Raw genomic sequence first — 18,828 nt, forward strand, 5'->3', positions numbered from 1 at the left:
TGAGGCCGATGCTGGGAAATCGTGCTCCGGGCACCTGGAGACCTGGTGGGACCAATTGTCAGCCCCGTTTCCATAGCTGGAAGATGTGGCACCTTGTCTCCCTTCCTTCCTCTCTCTTTTTCTATTCCCCACCCCCTCCCACTTTCCCTGTCTCTTTTCTTTCGTTGGAGCAAATTTTTGTGAGAAGTGTAACATACACAGAGAAAAGGACACAAATGATAAATTCACGGCTTGTTGAACGTTTACAAAGCACACATACCTGTGAAACGAGCACAAAGATCAAGAACTACACTTCCCGTGGCAATCATTTTACAACATATATAGTGAATCATTCATTATGTACAGCTGAAACTAATGTTACATGTCAATTACACCTCAATTGGAAAAATAGAACACACCTGTGCCTTAGAACGCCCCTTTATGTCCCCCTGTCAATCATCCCTCCTGCTTCCTGGCTTCTCTCCCTGTTGTGGACAATGTTCATGTCCTTCCCAAATGCATGCATTGACTCTCCGTCCCCCAGTGGGATGGCATTTGGAGGTGGAGCCTTTAGGAGGTGATAGGGTTAGATTGAGGTCCTGAGGGTGCGGCTCTCAGGTTGGGATCAGGACCTTTACAAGAGAAAGAGATTCCGAGCCAGGAAGAGGACCTTCCTTCACTGGAACCCACCTGCTCCAGCACCTTCAGACCTCCCGAACTGTGAGTGATTCCTTTCCGTTTGTAGCCCCCCGGTCTATGGTTACCGCAGCCCAAGCGAAGCCATTTACCATCCGTTAGTTTTGTCTGTTTATAAGCTTGCCTACTTCGTGCGCTCAACGTTATGTTTGTTGGATTCATCCGTGTGGCTGAATACGGCAAGTGGTCAACCCTGGGTGGACTTGGAGACTTTTCGGGGACGGGGGCACAAATAATGCAGGGTGGAACATTCTCATCCTGTGTTTTGGTAAACCTACATCCTCGTTTCTTTTGGGTAGAGATCTCAGCGTCGATTGCTGGCCATGGACACTTAACTGGTTAGCTTTAGCAGACACGGCCAGCGGGTTTGCCGTGTGGTCACCCCAATTTTTGCCCCCAACAGCCGAGTATGAGGGTTCCAGGAGCTCCAGTCTCGCTCGCGCTTGGTATTGTCAGCTTAAAACACGTTCGCCGTTGCTGTTGGTGTGAGTGGCCACCAGTGTAATCTGCAGTGTGCTTGATGGGATCTAAGGAGGTGGAACACCTTCCTGTGTGTTTTCTGGCCGTTCGATAACTTCTTTTGCGACAGCTCCTCTTTGGGCTCATTTTTCTGTTACGTGGTCTGCCTTTTTCTTATGATTTGTAAGAGTTCTTGATTGATTTGTAAGAGACCTGTTTTTCAATTCCAGATATGTTTTTCAAATATGTGTATGTGCACATATTGTATGTGTGGGTGTTACCTATATACATACATGCACACATATGTAACTAAATATCTTCTTTCTCCCACTCAGTGACTTACCTTTTTACTCTCTCCAAGGTGTTTTTGCTGAACAGAAATTTTAAATTTTAATGTAACCCAACTTACCAACTGTTTTCCTTTATAGTTAAGAGTTTTTGCGTCTTATTTAAGAAATCTCGGTGTTGGGGGCATCTGGGTGGCTCAGTCGGTTAAGCATCCGACTTCAGCTCAGGTCATGATCTCATGGTTCATGGGTTTGAGCCCCACTTCGAGCTCTGTGCTGACAGCTCAGAACCTGCTTCAGCTTCAGATTCTGTGTCTCCCTCTCTATCTTGCTATCTCCTCCCCCGCTTGCTTACACTCGCGCACGTTCTCTCTCTCAAAAATGAATAACATTTTTAAAAAAATAAAAAAAAAAGAAATCTCGGGGTGCATGACTGGCTCAGTCAGAGCACGTGACTCTTAATCTTGGGTTCGAGCCCCACGTTGGGTATAGAGATTACTTAAAGATGAAATCTTAAAAAAAAAAAAAAAAAGGAAGAAATCCTTACCTATTCCAAGGTCATGAAAATTTCTTGCTGAGTGTTTTTCTTTATTGTTTTGCTTTTCACATTTTGATTTTTGCATATTGTATAACATCAGGGTCAAAACTTTTATATGGTATGTGATCTGGGGGTTAAAACTTATTCCCCCCCCCCCCCCCGTGAATACCCAGGGGGCTCAGCACCAGTTAGTAAAGATAATCCTTTCCCTATAGCACCCTGCTGTCACATCTGTCGAATCAAATGCAGGTTTATTTCTAAACTCTGTTGTCCTAGTGGCCTGTTCATCACAGTGTTGGTTTATGATAACTGTTGATGTCTGGTAGGAGAAACCCTGGAGTTTTATTTGTCTTTGCTTTTCTCAGTTCTTTGCATTTCCACATAAACTTTAAGATCAACCCGTCAGCTGCTACAAGCCCCAAATAGGCTTGCTGTGATTTCAGTGGCAATAGATCAATTGGGAGTAATTGGCCTGTTTAGAATAGTGAGGTCTCTAATCCACAAAACACTATATCTACCCATTTTTTTTAGGTCTTTATGAAGTTCTTACAATACTGACTGTGTTCTGCGTAGGCATCTTGCCTCTCTGTCATTAGTTTTATTCCAATAATAAAAGTTTCATTCAAATAAGCATTTGTGTGTGTGTGTGTGTGTGTGTGTGTGTGTGTGCGCGCGTGTGGGTACGAGGCACACATATAACACTATAAATAGTAATATTGAAAAATTCCATTTCCTACCTGTTTGTTACTAATATGTTGAAATACAGTTGATACTTGCTCATATTGACCTTGTATTCAGCAAACTCTAAATTATTCAAAGAGTTTATCGACCGATTTCTTGATTTTCCTATACGTGCAATCATGTTTTCAAGAATGACAGTCTTACAGGGGCGCCTGGGTGGCTCGGTCGGGTAAGCGTCTGACTTCAGCTCAGGTCATGATATCACAGTTCACGAGCTCGAGCCCCACATCAGGCTCTGTGCTGACGGCTCAGAGCCTGGAGCCTGCTTCAGATTCTGTGTCTCCCTCTCTCTCTGCTCCTCCCTTGCTCACACTCTGTCTCTCCCTCTCTCTCAAAAACAAATAAACATTAAAAAATTAAAAAAAAAAAGAATGACAGTCTTATTTCTTCCATCTTTATACCTTTTACTTCCCTTTTTACCTTTTTGCTCTTGCTCGGGCATCCCTATAATGTTTTTTTGTTAAAAAATTTTTTTTTAACATTTATTCATTTTTATGACAGAGATACAGCATGAGCAGGGGAGGGGCAGAGAGAGAGAGAAAGACACAGAATCTGAAGAGGCTCCAGGCTCTGAACTGTCAGCACAGAGCCTGGCACGGGGCTCAAACCCACAAACCCTGAGATCATGACCTGAAGGGAAATCAAGAGTCAGATGCTTAACTGACTCAGCCACCCAGGTGCCCTCTATGATCTTCTATTCCTAGTTTTCCGAAAGTTTTATTACTATGAATGATGATTGGATTTTATCAAAAGCATGTGATTCTTCCTTTGATTTGGTTAAATAGACTACATTGATTTTTAAATGTTAAAACAATCTTTAATTTGTAAATTTTTACGGGACACGGGACATTATCCTTTCCATATGCTAATATTTTGCTAAGGGATTTTGCGTTATTGTTCATGAAAGACATTCACTTGTAATTTTCTTTTCTTGTAATGTCTTTATCAAGTTTTGAAGTCAAGGTTATGTTGGCTTTACAAAATCAGTTACAAAATCTGCTCCACTGTTTTGATTCTCTGGAAGAGTTTGTGTAACATTGGAGTAATTTCTTCCTAAATCGTTCAGAAAGAATTCTCGGGTGAAGCATTATGTACCCGGAATGTTTGTGTGTATATTGTGTTGAAAGTTTTTATTTATTTAATTTACTTAAAGTGTGTTTATTTTGAGAGAGCGTGTGCAAGTGGGAGAGAAGCAGAGAGAAGTAGAGAGAGAATCCCAAGCGGTCTCCTCACCACCAGCACAGAGCCCGATGCGGGGCTCGAGCTCACGAACCGCAAGATCATGACCTGAGCCAAAGTCTGATGCTTATCCGACTGAGCCACCCAGGCGCCCTGTGTTGAAAGTTTTTTTTTTTTTTTTCAATGTTTATTTATTTTTGGGACAGAGAGAGACAGAGCATGAACGGGGGAGGGGCAGAGAGAGAGGGAGACACAGAATTGGAAACAGGCTCCAGGCTCTGAGCCATCAGCCCAGAGCCCGACGCGGGGCTCGAACTCACGGACCGCGAGATCGTGACCTGGCTGAAGTCGGATGCTTAACCGACTGCGCCACCCAGGCGCCCCGAAAGTTTTTAACTCAAAATTCAATTTACTCAGTCGATACAGAACTGTTTACATTTTCTCTTTCTTGTGTCAGTTTTGGTAAATTACTTTTTCAAGCAATTTGTCCATTTCATCTCACTTTTATTTTATTTTATGTATTTATTTTTTAACGCTTATTCATTTTTGAGAGAGAGACAGAGAGAGACAGAGAGAGAGAGAGACAGAGCATGAGCAGGGGAGGGGCAGAAAGAGAGGGAGACACAGAATCTGAAGCAGGTTCCAGGCTCTGAGCTGGTAGCACAGAGCCCGACACGGGGCTCGAACTCACGAACTGTGAGAACTGTGAGATCAGGCTCACGAACCTGAGCCACCCAGGTGCCCGTCATCTAAATTTTAAATTACTGACATAAAGTTTGTGATATTATCATTACACTATGGCTTTTTGTATAATTTCGTACTAACAGAGTTGTATGTTTAGTACAGATAACTCCTGCCTACTCTTTACCCAGAGTTCACCGGCGTTTACGCTTTGTCCCATTTGCTGCTTTGTGTGTTTTTTTCTGAATCATTGAGAGGAAGTTGGAGACATCATGCTAATTTGTCCTTAAATACTTCAGTGGGTATTTATTTCCTTAGAACAAGGCTCTTTTTACCTTTTTAATATCTGTTGCATGAGTAGTTATATCTTCCTTGTCGACATTGGTAGCAGGTGCTATTTGTATTTTTTGATCATTCTTAGCGTAAGTCTGCTTTGAAAAACAACTTTTTGACTGGGGATTCTAAAAAATGTATCATTCATTTATTTCATTTTTTGCTTTCATCGGTTATTTGCTTTCTTCCACCTGCTTATATTTCACATATTCCTGACCTTTTTTTGATTGCTGTGAAGGACACAGAGTGGTATTTGTTTTCTAAGACACACATTTAAGACTACTAGTTTCCCTTTAAATACAGCTGTATCTGAGTTCCACAAATTTTGCTATTCACTGTATCTGGCACTCTTCATTCCTTTTGTGGAGATCCAGCTTTCCATCTGGTATCATTTTCTTTCCGCCTGAAAAACTGCCTTTAACATCCCTCCTAGATCTGCTAGCAATAAATTCTCTTGGCTTTTTTCCCCCTCTGTCTGAAAAAAGTCTTTATGTTGCTTTCATTTTTTTTAATGTTTATTTCTTTTTGAGAGAGAGAGAGAGGGAGAGAGAGTGTGAGCGAGGGAGGGCCAGAGAGAGAGGGAGACATAGGATCTGCCGTAGGCTCCAAGCTCTGAGCTGTTGGCACACAGCATGACGTGGGACTCGAACTCACGGACCACAAGATCATGACCAGAGCCGAAGCTGGATGCTCACTGAGCCACCCAGGCGCCCCAGTGTTGCTTTCATTTTTAAATGATCTTTCCACTATGTATACAAATCTATGTTGATGGCTTTTTTCTTTTCTTCCTTGAGAGCAATTTTTCTATTATCTTCTGACCTAAATAGTTTCTGGTAGCAATCTACAGTTGTTGTTGTCTTTGTTCTTCTTTTCCTAATGTGCCTTTTTTTTTTCTTTTTAAACTCTATAGCTGTTTTTAAGATCTCCTTTTTTTATCACTGGTTTTCATCGAGTTGATTATAATGTGCTTTTGGTGTCACTGTCTTTGTGTTTATCTTGCTGAGGAGTTGAAATTTCTGGGTTTATGGTTTTTCATCAAATTTGAGAAATGTTCAGTTATGTCTTCAGACAGTTGTTCCGGCCTCTCCCTTCCCCTTCTGGAACTCCAGTGACACAAACCTCCAATTTCTGGCTACTGTCCCATAGGTCACTTGATTCAGTTTTTCTTGCACAGTCTTTTTTTTTTTCTTTGTGTCTTTCATTTTAGATAGTTCCTGATCTTTTCCCATGCAGTATTCTATTTGCTCTCTATTTTATCCAGTTAAAATTTTATCTCAGATACTGTAATTTTCATCTCTAGAAGTACCATCTTGGGTCTTTTCAAAATATCTTCAGTTTCTCTCCCATTGGGTTCCTCTTGCCTGTAAATCTTCGAGCATATTGAGCACATTTATGATAGCTGTTTAAATATCCTTGCCTGGTTTCATCATCCCTCTCACTGTTAGGGACCGAATATTTGTGTCCTCCTAAAAATGTGTATGTTGAGGGGCGCCTGGGTGGCGCAGTCGGTTAAGCGTCTGACTTCAGCCAGGTCACGATCTCGCGGTCCGTGAGTTCGAGCCCCGCGTCAGGCTCTGGGCTGATGGCTCGGAGCCTGGAGCCTGTTTCCGATTCTGTGTCTCCCTCTCTCTCTGCCCCTCCCCCGTTCATGCTCTGTCTCTCTCTGTCCCAAAAATAAATAAACACGTTGAAAAAAAAAATTAAAAAAAAAAATGTGTATGTTGAAACCCTAGCCCTTAATGTGATGGTATTAGCAGGTGGGGTCTTTGGGAGACAATTAAGACAAGATGGGGTCATAAATGTGGAGCCCTCGTGAATGAGATTAATGCCCTTTTTTTTTTTAATTTTCAAAGTTTATTTATCCTGAGAGAGACAGAGACAATGCGAGTGGAGGAGAGGCAGAGAGAGAGGGAGACAGAGAATCCCAAGCAGGTTCTGCACTGCCAGCACACAGCCCAATGTGGGGCTCGAACTCATGAACCGTGAGATCACGTCCCGAGCCAAAACCAAAAGAGTAGGACGCTTAAACGACTCAGCCACCCAGGCGCCCTGAGTGGACTCTCATAAGAATCACAGGAGAGGAATACCTGGGTGGCTCAGTCGGTTCGGTGTCTGACTCCATTTCGGCTCAGGACATGATCTCATGGTTCATGAGTTCAACCCCAAGTCAGGCTCTACGCTGATAGCAAGGAGCCTGCTTGGGATTCTCTCTCTCTGTCTCTCTCTCTCTTTGCCCCTACCCCCCACCCTCAAAACAAATACACATTAAAGAGTCAGGGGAGAGCTTGCTTCCCCTCTCTGCTCTCTACCAAGTGAAGACACGGCAAGAAGATGTCAATCGGCCAGGAAGAGGGTCCTCCCTAGAACTCAGCCATGCTGGCACCCTGCTCTCAGACTTCCAGCCTCCAGAACCGTGAGAGATCCGTGTTGTGTATAAGCCACGCAGTGTTCTGTTACAACAGCCCGAGCTCACTACTAAGACAGTCGCTTTTGGGTCTGCCTCCAACAATTTCTCTCCCGTTTGTAGGTCACGCGTTCATACCTTCCCACATGTCTCGTAATTTTTTATTAGATACTAGGCATTGTAAACTTTAGGTTTTTGACTGCCAGATTTTGTGGTATTTCCTTAAAGAGTGTTATTCTTTGATCTGGTAGGCAGGGAAGTAACTGGTGGGTCACTTTTGATCTTTTGAGAGTTGTTCTTAAGCTTGTTAAGGGCGTCGTGTTTAGCATTTAAACAGAGAGAAATTAAGAAGCTTGAGGAACATTTTTAAAAATCTGAGTGCATACTCTTCAAAGCTGCCCGCAAAAGTAGGAAAAAATATGAAAGTCTGTTCATTTGGTGAAAGACTAAGGAAATTTTATGCTCCGCTGTGAGGAAACTTCATAGTTGCTGGTAGGATGAACCTGCTTGAGTGTTTATTTTTATTGCTCTCACATAGCAGCTCTGAAACTTTTTGGTCCTAAGACGCCTTAGACTCTTAAAATTAATGAGGACCCTAAAGAGCTTTGTTATGTGGATGATATTTATTAATAAGATCCCAGGGTGCCCGGGTGGCTTAGTCAGTTCAGCATCCAGCTTCCGCTCAGGTCATGATCTCGTGGTTTGTGGGTTCGAGCCCCACGTCGGGCTCTGCGCGGACAGCTCGGAGCCTGGACCCTGCTTCAGACTCTGTGTCTCCCTCGCTCTCTGCCCCTCCCCCGCTCATGCTCTGTCTCTGTGTCTCAAAAATAAACATTAAAAAATTTTAAGATCCCTATAAAAATAAAAACTGAGGAAATCTGAAAATATTCACCAATTCATGGGGTGTCTGGCTGGCTCAGCTGGTGAAGCATGCAACTCTTGATCTCAGGGTTGTGAGTGCAAGCCCCACGTTAGGTATAGAGCTTATTTTAAGAAAAAAAAAAAAAAAAAAAAAAGAAATAAAAAATAAAAATAAATTCACCAATTCATCTTAAAATTACACTAAACCCATGAATATGGACACAGCATATCTTTTACAAAAAAATAGCTGTCTAAAACAAAAAGTTCAGTGAGAGTAACACTATTGTACATTTTTGTAAATCTTCCTTAATGTATAGCTTTATAGAAGACAGAAGAATCCTCTTGCCGGGTTCTATATTCAGTCTGTTGCAATATCACACATCACGTTGTCTCTAGAAAATCCCCATGGTTCCCCATAGAAGGAACTGGAGTGCAAGAGGCAAATATCATGAAAATAATTTGGACAAAAAAATAGTTTGGACATGTGGGGCCCCGGAAGAGTCTCCAAACTGCACTTGAGAATCACTGTGCTAGGAAAGCGATGTCCTTTATAACAGCCTCCAGATTATCATGAAAACTCATTTCTGGAAGGAAGCTCCCATGGAAGGCCAGGCAGAGTAGCTGGCGGTACAGCTGAGACCTGGGAGGAGAGGTTTCCTGGAGCAGCTCAGGGGCCCGCCTAGGAGTCCTTTGCTGACGACTCCTGATAGCACCTGATTCTTTGTGCTGAGATCACATTCTTCCCCCAAACGTACATCCTTCAGGAGTTTCTTCAGTGAGGCTTTGGTGATAGTTTGTATGCCTGATGCCTTTTTTTTTTTTTCATTTTCATCTTTGAAAAATACTTTCGGTGGGTTTACAATTCTGGGTGTACAGTTTCCCCTCCCCTCCTCCCCACCCTTCAGGAAGGTATTAGCCTGCCGTCTTCTGTCTCCATCAGTCTGCTGTCAGTCTGATTATTTTGGGAGCGCGATCTGCCCATTGTCTCTGGCTGCTTCCATGATTTTCTCCTTGCCTCTGGTGCGTCTCTGCTGTCTGAGCTTGAGATGGCTTTCAACCTCAAACGTCTGCCATCTCTACATGTCCTTTTTTGGACTTATTTCATTATTTTTTTTTAACGTTGACTTTTGAGAGAGCAAGAGACAGAGCACGAGCGGGGAAGGGGCAGAGATACAGAATCCGAAGCAGGCTCCAGGCCCTGAGCTGTCGGCACAGAGCCCGACGTGGGGCTCAAACTCAAGAACTGTAAGATCATGACCTGAGCCGAAGTCAGACGCTTAACTGACTGAGCCACCCAGGCACCCCTGGACCTATTTCATTATTGTCCGGAATAGTTAATATCTTTCAAAGTCTCTTACTCTTCATTAATAACAAAACAAAACAAAACAGTGCATTCTTAGATGGGAGAGCATTACGGACATCAGTCCTAAGAATGCCCCATTCTACCTCAAACCTCTAAAAATAGAGGTTCTAGGGGCGCCTGGGTGGCTCAGTCGGTTAAGCGTCCGACTTCAGCTCAGGTCACGATCTCACGGTCCATGAGTTCGAGCCCCGCGTGGGACTCTGGGCTGATGGCTCAGAGCCTGGAGCCTGCTTCCAATTCTGTGTCTCCCTCTCTCTCTCTGCCCCTCCCCCGTTCATGCTCTGTCTCTCTCTGTCTCAAAAATAAATAAACGTTAAAAAAAATTTAAAAAAAAATAATAAAATAAAAAAAATAAAAATAGAGGTTCTGGGGGCACCTGGGTTGTTCAGTCGGTTAAGTGTCTGACTTCGGCTCAGATCATGAACTCACAGTTCCTGAGTTCAAGCCCCATGCCAGGTTCTCTGCTATCAGCACGGAGCCCGCTTCAGATCCTCTGTCCCTGTCTCTCTCTCTGCCCCTCCCCTGCTTGCACTCTCTCTACCTCTCTCTCAAAATAAATAAAAACATAAAACAAATTTATTAAAAATAAAGATTCTTTTCAAAGTTTGAAACAAAAAAAAACCCTGTTATTTATTTTTGAGAAAGAGAGAGTGTGAGCAAGGGAGGGGCAGAGAGAGAGGGAGAATCTCAAGCAGGCTCTGTGCTGTCAGCAGACCCTGATGGGGCTTGAACTCACAAACCGTGAGACCATGACATGAGCCCAAATCAAGAATTGTATGCTTACTCGACTGAGCCACCCAGGCGTCCCAAAATAAAGGTTCTTTTAATGGAGCCTTTAGTCTATTCACATTTATATAATGATATATTAGGTTTTAAATCTGCCATTTAATATTTATTTTCCATTTATCCTACCGATTTTGTTTTTCTCTCCCTTTTTTCTTTCTTTTGATTAATTATTAATATTATTTTAAGTCATGGCTGTCTCAGGAGCTCTCAGATGCCCTCAAATAGAGAGAGAGAGAGAGAGAGAGAGAGAGAGAGAGAGAGAATGCATGAGTTGCTCAGTTTTTCTAGTTTTCACTGGGAAACTTGATCTTCTAGAAGCTGTAGCATCCTAGCTGGAAGCAGAATTCCCTTGTAGTCTCAAGCTGAGCTTTGTTGCAGTGGGTCACAGCTGAAAGAACTGTCTGTAAAGAGCTGTACCCAGCTTCCCATGCACCGACAGACACAAGTCTGGACAGTGGGCTCCCGTAACTGGCAGCCTCAGGCCCACCTGGGGAGCCAGGGGGCAGGGTGGTTTGGCAGAAAGATCTGGGCCAACTGGACCCCTTCCACGAGGGAGTGAATTCTGGCTTAGCAACTTTACTCTTGATGAGAACGTGAGCTCATTACTGAGCTTATTTCTTTTTCTATAAAGTTGGGACCATACCCGCTGCCTCATTTGAGGCAGTTAGAATTGCTATGGGAGTTAGAATTTGTAATTTTTTTATTTAAAAAAATTTTTTGGAGGGGGGGGGCCTCTGGGTACCTCCGTTGGTTAAGCATCCAACTTCAGCTCAGGTCATGATCTCGCGGTTCATGAGTTTGAGCCCTGCATCAATCAGGCTCTATGCTGATAGCTCGGAAACGGGAATCTGCCTGGGATTCTGTGTTTCCCTCTCTCTCTGCCCCCTCCCCCCATGCTTGTACTCTGTTTCTCTCTCAAAAATAAATAAACACACATATATATTTTTATTTATTTTTGAGCACAAGCAAGGGAGCAGGGAGGGGCAGAGAGAGGAAGAGAGAGAGAATCCCAAGCAGGCTCTGTGCCATCAGCACAGAGCCCGACACGGAGCTCTAACTCACAAACCGTGAGATCATGACCTGAGCCGAAACCAAGAATCGGGGGTTTAACCGGCTGAGCTTAACTGACCGGGCACCCTTTATGGGAGTCAGAATTTGGCTAATGCATGTGAAGGAGGCAGTACTCAGCAGATACGGAGCCAGCCGTCAACAAATGGCTGGTTACGAAGTGGCTGTTAAAATCTTTGGACCCGTCCTTAGCACTTTGCTGACCATCGAAGATCTGAAGGGGTGGGAGCCTGCGGCTGGCTGACCCGGCAGGCTGACCCAGCTGTCAGAGAGAGGCTGGACCCATCCTACAGCAGGCTGCCCTTCCCAGCCCACGGGTGGGTGTACTATTGAACCAGGACCCTGTTAGGCATAGTCCGTGGGTGTGTGCAGAACTGCCCCACCAGGCTCACAGCCCAGGTTAGCCTTGACCCCTGACCCCAAAGACTCTCGGACAAATATGCAGCTTCCGGACTAGGGCAGTAGAGCAGGCCCTGCTGGCTGAGCTTTGAAACCCTGCCTTTGTATGGCAGCCTGGAACTCGGCCAGGACGGGGCAGTCAACTCAGCTGTCCCAAGTTCATACCTGAACACCAGTGGCCTTGGATCTGTGAGGCTAGACTATCAATTCCACGCAAGGACATCTGTCTCGTCAGTGCTTGTCCGCCCTGACTGTACTCTAGAACCCCCCCACCAGGGGAGCATTCGTAAGATACCAGCACCCAGGCCCCACCGCTGGGCTCCCATTTAACTGGCCCAGAGCACGGCTAGGGCCCCTGGAATGGTGAAAGAGGGTGATGGGCCCTCTCAACGCTGCCTGCCCGTTACAATCGGAGTCTGCACGGTCACTTGAGGGCACAGCCTGTTGAGGTGGGAGGGGCCCCAGGGCACCTCGGTCTATAGCCCTTTCCACGTGAGGGGAGACCGAGGCCTGGGAGGAGCTCTTGGGCCAGTAATGACAGGGTGGCAGGCAGGCTCTGTTTCCTGCCACTCTGCGGCTGTGGCCCGACACGTTCCCTTTTTAGAGCCCAGCATGGCAGCGAGCCAGCATCTCCGCCCAAAACCAGGTCAGGCCGGCAGGCGGAGTCCAGGCCCGGGTGGCCATAGCTGCTGTCCCTCACAGCACACCCACTGCCTGTCAGGCTCTGGGCACGTTACGTGTATCCTACAGGTGACATCATCTACGCTCCGTGGTGATGCCCGTGAGTGTCTTGGCCAAGGCCACGTGGGAGGAATCATCTGGACTCAGAGGCCCATGCGTCTCTTTACCCTCTCTCCCAGGGGAGGCCCATGAGCTAGAAGTTAGCCCAAAGGGCTCCTCCCTGGGGCTGCCCACCTCCCCCCACCGCCCCCCTGCCGCCCCGAGGGCGGGGAGGGAGAAGCAGAGACCTGTTCCTCCAAGCTTCAGTCTCTGGCAACCCAAACGCCATCTGGTGCAGAGAATATTTCAAAGAAATCCTGCCCAGCAACAGCCGAGCTTCGCCAGACTCACCTCTGGACATTTACATATTCATTAACACATGTCTGCCATTAAAAGAGAATGATGGTCATCTGATGCCCATATGTTCCCTTTCAAAACGACAGACTGATATTTGTCCTCCTGAAAAGCATGAATTCTAGAACGGAGCTGAGCACACATCCTCCTGCGTTGCAGGGAAATAATCCTCTAAATTAAAAAGGTCTCAACAAAGCCCACCAACCAGTGGATTCTCTGCCCATGCGGCGCATTAAGCTCCTGTTTGGATCCACTCACATCTAAAACCATGAGGTTTGCTTCCTTTTAAAGGAAAGTAAGTATGTTGGCAGAAAATGCACCCTTCTATCTTTGGGGTTTTAAAAAAAGTACTTCAAAGGACATGAGGAATCTGCCTTGATTTTTCTCAAGTGGCCCACTGGCTGCGGGGGGGCCCCCTGGGGGGAGCGGAAAGACCAAGGGGCCCCGAGGACCAGAAAGTGGGGGCCAGCCCGGCTCGGCCACCCACTGCCCGCAGGCCCTTGGACAGGCCCCTCTCGGCCCCCCCGCCTCTGTTCCCTGACCTGTCCAGGGAGCGATTTCCACCAGCTCGGTCATCCGTGAGCCTGGCCACCTGTCGGGATCACCTGGGGATCTTGGTCTGTGGGGTTTGGAAGCTCTTTAGTCTCTCCTGAGGTGCAGCCAGCCAGAGTCAGGGACTCGGCCTGGCTCGGACCTTCTGCGTCTCGAGAAAACGTAGCCAAGCCCCTGGCTGTATGGCATGTCCGACCTGAGACATCTGCCTGCTTCGATCGCTGGTGTATCGTAATTACAGCAGGTCTGGCTAGTCCCTGGGTGGTGTGCTTAGGGATAATAACCATAGCTAACATCCGTCAAGTCCGCAGGGAGGTCAGGCACGTGCGTCCCACGGTTCTTCTAACCCTCAGAACGACTAGGACCCGCTGCCATTGGCTCTAGCGTGCCGTGAAGGACAGCAAAAGATAAAGCAACCAGCATGAATTTAGGCCGTAGGACTCGTACGGGCCGGAGCCAGGACCAGAACTCGGCAGCTTGGCCGTTCAGTCGTGGGGCCGCTTCGAGATGCAAGGTGAACCCAGCTAGAAAATGGCCTCTCCCTTCGCCGAGTCCGGGCACCCCCTGACCTGGATGGTTCACAGCCTTCCGGAAAGGTGGCAGGGGTGGGGGGTGCTGCACAGTCTTGGGTGTTGTGGCCAGAGGTGACAAATTCCCTGAACATCCGGTTCCTTCTGGAATGGGCCGGCCACCCACGTGCTATCCTTCCCCTCTGTGACTCTGGAAGGGATTGCTCTGGAAGACGCCCACTGCGTGGATGGGAAATCCGAGAGGTAGGAGTCTGGCTACGCTGTGCACGTGGACGCGTGCGGATGCGTGGCTGGCATCTACTCACCGAGCTCCATCCCTGCCCTTGGCCCTGCCCATGGGCTTAGCAGGGCACCTGTCTCATGCTGGCCACATAGGGGACCTTGTCTGATAGGCCAACACCTCTTCAGCTTTTCTACCAGCTCCAGAAAGTTCAAGGAGTCTTTGATGTGCATGTTATTCCTTTTTTTCTTTTTCCTTCTTTCTTTCCTTCTTTCTTTCTTTCTTTCTTTCTTTCTTTCTTTCTTTCTTTCTTTCTTTCTTTCCGTCTTTCTTTCTTTCCTTCTTTCTTTCAAGTTTATTCATTTTGAGAGAGAGAGAGACAGAGTGAGAGCAGGGGAGGAGCAGAGAGAGGGAGGGAGACACAGAATCCAAAGCAGGCTCCAGGCTCTGAGCAGTCAGCACAGAGCCCCATGCGGGGCTCGAACCCACGAACCGTGAGATCATGACCTGAGCCGAAGTGGGACGCTTAACCGACCGGGCCACCCAGGCACCCCTATTCCTTTTTCTTATTTGATCTTTCCAAACTCTAATCAATGCAGTCTGGGTAGAGGAGTGGCCCCAAATTCAAACGTGGGTGGATACATGTGCCTTTAAGGAAGAGAAGGAGAACTATTTAGCTCAGGAAACAGACTTCAGATTGCTACTTCTGGGGGTGGTGGAGAATCAGCCTGAACAACAAAGAAGACAAAGGACAGACAACATCACATGCCAGTGATTTGCCCTTTTGAACAAGAGGAGGCCGCATTCCAAAAAAGATTGTTACTCATGTGCTGGAGGCTTGAACAATTTTAGGCACACCCAGCCCCAGCTGGATTTTTCTTCCCATCCAATTTGTCATGAACTTGCAAAATACAAGTGTACGTTGGGACTGACCGAGGTGCTGCTCCCCAGGCTTGCTGTAAGGGCCTTGGCCGCGTGGGAAGGCAGGGCATTGAGAAAGAAAAAACCTTTGACATACATAGGTGATCTCTTTCTTTCTTGCCAACTTATTTCCGAAATGTCGCGCTAAATTGGGAGCCGATCTCAAGGTCCCACAAAAGATGGCATTTCACTGAAATGTACAAGGCTGGGCTTGACGAAGTCAAGGGGTGCTGAGGTAGACAGGAAACGGGTCTTGTTCAGGTGGGTTTAAAAACAAAAGCCTCGATGGCGTATTTCGGAGCAGTTACCCTTTGGCATGTGGTGTGGGATTGCACAGAGTGACAATAGAGCATCTATTTCAGCAGAATGTCCTTCAGCCAGCAGAGGTTAAATCAGTTATGGTATCTCCAAGGTACGGAATGTGATCCGGCCTTTCTACGGAACCAGACGTATCTGCATATTTACATATATATACTGATATGTAACAAGATATATTATTAAGGAAGATGCCCTTTCTTCTGTGTGGCCTTTTGCACCTTTCGAAGCTTGACTTTTAAACCTTGTAACTATATATTTGAATATGCCTATAACCAATTGAAAAAGTAACCAACAAATAGAATCAATTGAAAACCGACTTTGTGCAGACCAGAAGTAATCCCCAAAATGATCACTGAGGTTCTCTGTGGGTGTGGAATTTTGGATCATTGCCACGTTCTTCTTGGTATGTTTATTTATGATAGACATGTCATTTTGATAAATGAAGCTTTTAAAAATGACTAAATCACGGGGCGCCTGGGTGGCGCAGTCGGTTAAGCGTCCGACTTCAGCCAGGTCACGATCTCACGGTCCGGGAGTTCGAGCCCCGCATCGGGCTCTGGGCTGATGGCTCAGAGCCTGGAGCCTGTTTCCGATTCTGTGTCTCCCTCTCTCTCTGCCCCTCCCCCGTTCATGCTCTGTCTCTCTCTGTCCCAAAAATAAATAAACGTTGAAAAAAAAAATTAAAAAAAAAAATGACTAAATCAAGGCTAAGGACTTGGAGAACATTTCCTTAAGAATGTTAGCAAATGAAACAAGTGTGCTTTGACTTACTGGGTAATAAGTACATCAACTTAACGGTGGTGGAATAGAGAAATATTAGGAGACGGGTTGAAAAGTCATATTTCTAATGTCCTACAGATAATAGGATTAATTTTTCTTCATTGTCCTTTTTTTTTTTTCAATATATACATATTAGGAAAATTTTCAAAGATAGAAAAAAATCCCTTCTGGATCCCGCCCCAACACAACCGCTGTTAATAGGCTCACACATTTCCATGTAGCCTTGTATTATAGCCCTGGGGATCGTTGCTGTCAGATGGTCCCGGCATAACCCCACGACCACGATTAACCTGGTTAGTCAGCTACCAAAACAGCAAAAGGATTCCCTTCTTCATTCGGCGTGAGCCCCCAGTTAACGCGGTTGAAGTCAGCGTTTAGTGATCCACCATCATGCTCACAACACGGGGACACCACCTCCAAGGGTGGTGAGGACGCCGGCCGGCTAGGGACCGCACCCTCACGTGGAACGTTTCTGCTCCGTGATCACAGACCACCAAGCCTGAGCGGGGATTCTAGCTGGAAAAGTTGTGGCTCCCTTGTCCCCCTGTCCTTCCCGGGAGGGTTGGCACCTGCTTTTAGGCCTAAGACCTCTGGTGCCAACTTCCAACACACACGATGGGCGGGTTGGGGCTCAGGGACTCAGAGCTAGAGGAAACTGGACGTGAGGGTCCTTCAGCAATGTCTACTGATCCCCTCCCACTCACCCCAGAGGCTGAGGCAGCAAGCTCTCTGTGGGAGAGGGGATGAGGAAGGGAGGAGAATGGCAACAAGGCTTCAGAAGAATAAGTCTCAGGGGAACGTCGAACGGCACAGCCGTTACGGAGAATAGTACGGTACTTCTGCAAAAAGCTGAACACGAAATACGATGCGGTTGCGTAGTAACTCCACTTCTGGGTGCGTACCCCAAAGAACTGAAATCAGAGTCTCAGAGGGGCGCCTGGGGGGCTCAGTCGGTTGAGCGCCCGACTTCGGCTCCGGTCACGATCTCACAGTTCGTGGGTTCGAGCCCCGCGTCGGGCTCTGGGCTGACCGCTCGGAGCCCGGAGCCCGCTTCGGATTCTGTGTCTCCCTCTCTCTTGGCCCCTCCTCTGCTCATGCCATCTCTCTCTCTCTCTCAAAAAATGAATAAACATGTTTTTAAAAAGTTAAAATAAAAAGCAGGGTCTCGGATTTGCACATCTGTGTTCATAGCAGCATTATTCACAATAGCTAAAAAGGACAAGCACCCTAAGTGTCTATCGACAAATGAAGGAGTAAACAAAATATGGTAAGGCCAAACACTGGGATATGCTTCAGCCTTGGAAAGAAAGAAATTCTTTTTAAAAAATGTTTTTAATGCTTATTTATTTGAGAGAGAGAGAGAGAGAGACAGAGAGAGAGAGAGAGACAGCACAAACGGGGAAGGGGCAGAGAAGGAGACACAGAACCCAAAGCAGGCTCCAGGCTCCGACCGGTCAGCATGGAGCCCGACGCGGGCCTCGAACTCCCGAGCCGAGAGATCATGACCTGAGCCGAAGTCGGACGCTTCACCGACCGCGCCACCCAGGCGCCCCGGAAAACGAAAGAAATTCTGACGCGTGCTACAACACAGGTGAACCTCGAAAGCGTTACGCTAAGGGAAATAGAACAGTCACAAAAGGACAAATACAGGATGATTCCATTTTTACGAGCTACTTGGAGTGGTCGGATCCGGAGGCAGAAAGAAGAAAAGGCGGCTGCTGGGGTGTAGGAAGTGGGGGGTGTGCAGCTAGTGTTTCCTGGGGACAGAATTCCAGCTCTGAAGACGTTCTGGAGACCAGTGGTGCTGCAGATTGTACGACTGTGTGGGCACTGAGTGCCAGAGAACCGTGGGCGAGCTTAAAAATGGGTAAAACGATACCTTTTATCATCTGTTACAAGAAGAAAAGAAAGCCAGTCTCTTGAATAGAAAGCCCTTCTTGCACCCCCCACCCTGCTGCCCCTCTGAGTAGACAGGGCGGCTGGGTGGGTATAGGGCTGGCTGCATATGGGGCTTGGGTTCCTAGGCCCTGGACACCAGGGTCACCCACGGGGGGCTGGAAGACGAGAGGAAACCCTGCTCTCTCTTGAAAACTCCTCAGTGGTGGCCATTGCGTTTCAGGGGCATTGGGGCCGGCGCAGGACGTGAGAATGCTGGTCATCTATTTATGCATTTATGTATTTATTTATTCACTTATAATGTTCATTTATTTTTGAGAGAGAGAGAGAGACAGAGCGTAAACGGGAAAGGGGCGGAAAGAGGGAGACACAGAATCCGAAGCAGGCTCCGGGCTCCGAGCCGTCAGCACAGAGCCCGACGTGGGGCTCGAACTCACGAACGGTGAGATCACGACCTGGCCGAAGTCGGATGCTTAATTGAATGAGCCACCCAAGTGCCCCGGGACGTGAGAAGTCTGGAGCAAAGCCAACAGACGTGCATGGCGAGGACCAGGGGCTCCCGACAAGCCCACCACGGTGAGCCAAGGCAGCTTGGTGGGGGCGGCAGTGGTGACGGAGGCCGGGCTAGAAACGGGACGGGCCTGAGTGGTAGCCGGTGGTCTGACAAGTTGCTGAACCTCCTCCTCTCAGAGCCTCCGTCTTCTCACCTGTTAAATGGGAATAACTACCTGCCTTCTTCATGGGGTGCTTATGAGATCAAAAA

The sequence above is a fragment of the Puma concolor genome, chromosome D2 (assembly GCF_028749965.1).
Source record: "Puma concolor isolate L17-30 chromosome D2, mPumCon1.1.hap2, whole genome shotgun sequence".
Lineage (NCBI taxonomy): Eukaryota > Metazoa > Chordata > Mammalia > Carnivora > Felidae > Puma > Puma concolor.